This window comes from Microcebus murinus, chromosome 6, assembly GCF_040939455.1.
Source record: "Microcebus murinus isolate Inina chromosome 6, M.murinus_Inina_mat1.0, whole genome shotgun sequence".
Classification (NCBI taxonomy): Eukaryota; Metazoa; Chordata; class Mammalia; order Primates; family Cheirogaleidae; genus Microcebus; species Microcebus murinus.
The window spans coordinates 71699100-71705099 of NC_134109.1; the positions used below are offsets into that span (position 1 = coordinate 71699100).

Below are 6000 nucleotides of genomic sequence, written 5' to 3' on the forward strand. Positions count from 1 at the left end.
CAAGTAGCTGAGACTATGAGCACACACCACCACATCCAGATATTTTTCCTTATTTTTTGCAGAGATGGGATCTCGATATGTTGCCCAGGCTAATCTCAGACTTCTGAGCTCAAGTGATCCTTCTGCTTCAGCTTTCTAAAGTGCTAGGATCATAGGTGTAAACCACTGCATATGGCTGAGAAAGGTTCCTTCTATTCCTAATTTACTGAGAGTTTATATCAGAAATGAATGTAGAATTTTGTTGAATGTTTTGTCTGAATCTTTTGATGTAATCATATGATTTTTCTTTTTTAGTTTGTTAATATAATGAATTACATTGATTCATTTTTGTTAGAGGCAAGGACCCTCAAAGACCCTCAACTCCCCTATGACTCGTCCTACACACGGACTTCGCCCTGGAAAATTCCAGCTATAGCTCCGAGAAGAATGCAGTCCATGACGTGCTGACCACGGGATGCTCCAGGGTATGCTGACTGCAATTGTTCCCGACCACCTGCCAGGTTGGAGATGAGTAACCAGTCAAAAACAGGATACCGATAAGACGCTGATTGGGGCTGATTAACCCAGACCCAAGCCTCATCGTCAACACTCTATTTTTTTGCCTCTACTTCCTTGTTTTTGTATGCTTATAAAACCTACTAAGAATCCAAGTAAAGCAGACCTTGACAATCATTCGCTTGGTCTCGTTTCTTTCTCTCGCTCATCTCTTTCAGGCACGGTCCCCCTCGCCCCCGCGAGTAACAGAAGGTCCCACGGGTCGGGACACATTTTGTTTTGTTTTGTTTTTTGAGACAGAGTCTCACTCTGTTACCCAGGCTAGAGTGCCGTGGCATCAGCCTAGCTCACAGCAACCTCAAACTCCTGGGCTCAAGCAATCCTCCTGCCTCAGCCTCCCCAGTAGCTGGGACTACAGGCATGTGCCACCATGCCCGGCTAATTTTTTCTATATATTTTTAGGTGGCCAATTAATTTATTTCTATTTTTAGTAGAGACGGGGTCTCGCTTTTGCTCAGTCTGGTTTCAAACTCCTGACCCCCGAGCGATCTACCTGCCTCGGCCTCCCAGAGTGCTAGGATTACAGGCGTGAGCCACCTTGCCTGGCCACATTGATTCATTTTGAATATCAAACCAACGTAGCTTTCCTAAGATAAATCCCACTTGATCCTGATGTATCATTATTTCATGTATTATTGGATTCAACTTGCTAAAGCTTTGTTAAGAATTTTTGCTTCTACATTTTCCAGAAATATCGGTCCCCAGTTTTCTTATAGTGTCTTTGTCTGGTTTTAATATCAGAATATTCTGTTCTCATTTAAAAAGTTAAGAATTATTGCCTCCTCTTTAGTTTTTCTGGAAGATATTGTGTAGAACCAGCATTATTCCTGAAATGTCTGTTAAAATTCATCAGTGAAAAAATAAATAAATAAATAAATAAATAAAAATTCATCAGTGAAGTTCTTATCTGAGCCTGGTAAATACATCCCAGAGCAAAAAACCTACCGAAACTAGAGCCCTAGGAGAGCTGGAACTCATACCTTAATTATAGCCTAGTGCACTAACAGTTGAGTTATAACACCTTGTTATTTTAAGGTGTCTAGGAGGCACCTTCATTTTGTTGATCTACAACCAACAAAACTGCCAAAAGGAAGAAGCAGCAGACATTTGCCTCTTGGCTCAGCAACGCATCCAACCAAGGTCATCATACTGGAAGACGCGGCCCCAGACCAGACCAGACCAGAAACGCAGTCTGTGTAAATGCTGCTTAGACGAAGACCCTGCCACCCACTCTCCTGATTTTTCCTGACACTTGTCAGAAAAAGGAAAATCTGAGACAGAAAAATTTTAAAGAGGCCCAAGATAGCTGCAGGTTAGGCATATAGTTAATAGAAATGAGGTCTATGAACTAAAGCTGAACTCTTGCCTGCATTTCACTGACATGTGCTGATTGTAACCTTGCCTATCAGAAGAAGCACAAAGGCAGCATAAAATCAATTATATCGACATTTTCTTTGAGAAGTCTTATGGTTTCATGCCTTAGGTTTAAGCCTGTTATCCATTGGGAGTTGATTTTTGTGTGTGGTGAGAGGTGCAGATCCAGTTTCAGTCTTCTACATGTGGCTATACGATTTCCCCAGCACCATTTATTCAATAGGGATTCTTCTCCGAGGTGTATGTTTTTATCTGCTTTTGTCACAGATCAGATGGCAATATGAGGATGGTTTTATATTTGGGTTTTCTGTTCTGATCCACTGGTCTATGTATGTCTCTGTTCTTGTACCCATTCCATGCTGTTTTGGTTACTATAGTCTTGTAGTATGGACAAAGAATTTATGAAGAAGACCCCCAAAGTAATCACAGAAAGAACAAAAATAAATAAATGAGACCTGATCAAACTAAAACACTTCTGCACAGCCAAGGAAACAATCATTAGAGCAAACAGACAATCTACAGAATAGGAGAAAATATTTGCATGCTATATGTCCTATTAAGGGCTGATAACTAGAATCTATAAAGAAATCAAGCAAATCAGGATCTTTGGCAACCAGCTTGGAAAATTAGCTCACTTGGACTCCTTACCCTGGCCTCACAGTCTTTTACAAGGGTTTCAGACCCCATGTGATGTGTGCCCACCACCAGCCAAGAATGCTAACTCACCCACCTACCCAGGGACACACCGGAGGCATGATAGCACTTTAAGGCACACTCAAGTGACCTCCCTCAATTGACTGTATGTTCTGCACTGCTCACCCCCACTTCTGCGCTCCACCCACGAGTAGAAGAGCCTCCGGATCTCTGAGGGTGAGGGTTAGATCCTCGCAGGAGCCCCTGCCACTGTCGTTCACATTTACACCCTACCTACCCTTCCAGAGATCGATTGTCTCAACCCATAATCTAAACTCATATTAGACATTTTTACTGCCAGAAACGTGAGGACAGTGTACTTCCAGATCTGTGTGAGTGAATGGGGGTCCAAGAGAGTGGAAGGGTGGAATGTGATGTCCATCGCACACCAGAATATTCTCTTTCTGGGTCTGAGCATGTTGGTAGGTTGTACACTGGGCTCTGAGGCACTCTTGGAAGCACCCTCAGCCCCCTGCCGGCCTCCCTTAGAAAGAAGACATTGAGGACCACGGAGAGAGCCCACAGGAGGAAACGGGCTAGGCTTTCACCAGCCAAGTAGGGCAGGAACTGTGGCAGAGAAGTGGGTTCTTGGGGCAGGGCGGGGCCACCAGAGGAGCGCAAATGAGCTCCGTTGTACGCATGCTTCGCTCTGGGAGAAACACCTCCAGACATTTGGTGGACAGGTGGAACGTATCACACAGAGCAGTCCAGCTGGAAAGGTGAGGGGAGCGGGGAACCTGAAATCCCTCTGGGGACGCGTTGGCCTCCCTCCCTACCCCGCTGTGTCCACAGGAGCTTTTTTCTGGTCGGCAGAATGCACATGTGTTCCTCCCCCACAGCAGCCCCTGGTCTCCCCCCAGTGCCTATCCTCACTACCTGCGCCCCCAGCTGAGTCAGCCTGTCCTGCTTCCCTCTGCCAACTGAAAGGGGCCCAAAGGTGGGGTCTCCACTGCTCCGGGCTGTCTCACAGCTCACAAACCACAGAGAGAACCCAACCTCCAGTGATACTCACTGTCGAAATCCGCAAACAAGGACCAAAGGGCGAACCTCAGGTCCTCATTGGACGTGTCCCCGTGACGTAAGCGCGTCGTTCCTCTTAGAAGCTAGGTTTGGCGCTAGGCGGGTAGAGCGTGCATAGGCAGGACAGCGAGTGACGCTTTGGTGACCAGCACAAGGCAGGGTGAAGCCGGCGGGCAGATTCTTCCCATGGAGGACGTAACCGAGTGTCCCAGGGGCAACTGAGAGGATCTGACCCTCACCCTCGGAGATCCAGAGGCTCTGCCAGTCGGGAGTCTGGCGAGGGGGTGGGGGTGGGGCAGCACGGAACATACACTCAATTGAGGGAGGTCACCTGGGTGTCCCTTGTCATGCCTCTGGTAAGTAGACATGACACCTACCTGGAAAGGTGGGTGACTGACCGTTCTTAGCCTGTGGTGGGCACACATCTCACATAGGGTCTGAAACCTTCGTAAAAGACTGTGAGGCTAGGGCAAGGGATCCGAGCGCACACCTGTGCTGTGTGTGTCCTCTGCCCGGCGCCCTGGCCTCTCTGGGAAGCCCAGAGAACCCTGCTCCTCTTCAGACGGCGGCGGCCTCCAGCAGAGGACTCCTAGTCGGTTTGCGGAGGAGGGCAGCCGAGCCTCCAGGCTGGCTCTGGTGGGTTTCTCTCAGGCACCCGCAAGCCCTGGGTGTGTTCTCTCCCCCTAGCTCGAGTCTTTCTCTCCCGGTCATTTCTCAGGAAGACTCAAGGCGAGTATAGGACATCGTGGGAAAGGGTGTGGGGGCACATGGCGAGGAGGGGACTGGCGGGCGGCTGGAGAGGAGAGCCCAGGCCGTTGGGGAAGGTCCCGCATTAGAAGCCTCCACCAGACCCTGAGGCTGCGCTGCAGTTGACAGCCGCCTACCCGGTGCCCATTCCGGTTCTCCTCCTTCCGTCCTCAAGCCACCCCTCCCCCACCGGACCCACCCATCCACTTAGCCGACCCCCTCTCTTCACCCTCTTACCCTTCCTCCCCCCAGTGAAATCTGTCATTCTCATTGCCCATGTAGAAAGGGGCATGCAGAGGGCTAAGAGAGCAACAGGTGGTAGCACGTCCCGCCGGCACCATCCAACCCCTAAACTCTCACTCCCCGCCCCCGCCCCCATCCACCTCTCTCCCGTCGGCCGGGAGCTTGGCAATGGCGGCCGTCGGGGATGCCAGGCAACCGCCTCCAGAGGATTTGCTCCGCCTTGAAAGGGGCGCCTTGGCGACAAGTGCAAGCTCTTATCCGAGGCGGGGTTCCAGCCATCTCAAGGCTTAGTGGGCCTCTGGCTTTCCCCGGACTTGGTCCGCTTCCTTTCCAGAACAGCCAAATGACCCAGTGGTGCCAGCGTGCACCCTTCGATAGCTCAGCTGGTAGAGCGGAGGACTGTAGACTGGGCGCGCACCTACCGACATCCTTAGGTCGCTGGTTCGATTCCGGCTCGAAGGAAGTGCCCCACGCTTTTGCGTGCATACACCAATGCCCGCCTAGCGACACCCCTGCCTGGTCCAGGGCCAGGAGGCCGCCAACCTGCAGCCACCATCTCAGGGGCCAAGCTCTTAAAAGCCCTTCTGGACCACCTTCCTGCCTATGCCTGTGCTGTGGCCCGGAAACTTGCCTGCTCATTCTTCCCACAGTCCGTGGTCTCAGCGCAAAACATTGCCCTCTGCCTTTGCCTTCTGGCCCAGCCAATCCGCCGGCCGCACTCCCGCCCCCCCCCTTTTATTCACAACCCGATCTCCGACCCCCAGGGTAGCCACCGCTTCGGGTACACCGCGCTGCTCACCTTGGACAGAGCCTGGCCATCTAGTGGGCAAAGAGTTGGGCGCACGGTAAAGCATCAGGAAGTCTAGTCTCCCTGGAGGCTGTCCAGGCCTCCCTGGAGGCCCACAGCAATGCAAGACAGGTCACCGGCCACAGACAACAGTGCCATCCTCCCTGAAAAATTACCCCCTCCCTCTCATTTCCTTTGCAGGGGCTCAGTACTGGCCTTGGCATGTGACACCGCTCTCTCTCTTCTCATCTGTGCTCAGCCTGGTGTATTTTGTCTACATGTGGAAGACAACTGCCACCCAGAGAACTTCTTAATTAAGGGAACTTCCATTGGCTCCCGCAGGTTGTCCTTCACGTGGAGGACAAGAGTGTGGCTTCCCCTCAGACACACACACATGCCTCGAGCCTCAGCTTTCCTGAGCCTTCACACTTCTTGGTGTGCCTACAGCAGGATTTTGGTTCCTGCTCAAAGAGTAAGGCTACCTAACAATCAGTTCTAAGTTAGCAAAGCCACCCACACGGATTTCCCGGCTATTTGCCAGGGAGGCTGGGGAGAAGAGAGGGCTAAAGCACAGACTTGGA

The 6000-nt window shown here is 51.0% G+C and overlaps 1 non-coding gene across 1 annotated transcript; it reads left to right on the plus strand.

Annotated features, from left to right (window-relative positions):
• Positions 1–5000: 5000 nt before the first annotated feature.
• Positions 5001–5094, plus strand: TRNAY-GUA (transfer RNA tyrosine (anticodon GUA)). Its single transcript has 2 exons — positions 5001–5037; positions 5059–5094. It is a non-coding gene; the product is annotated as a tRNA-Tyr (tRNA).
• Positions 5095–6000: the final 906 nt, after the last annotated feature.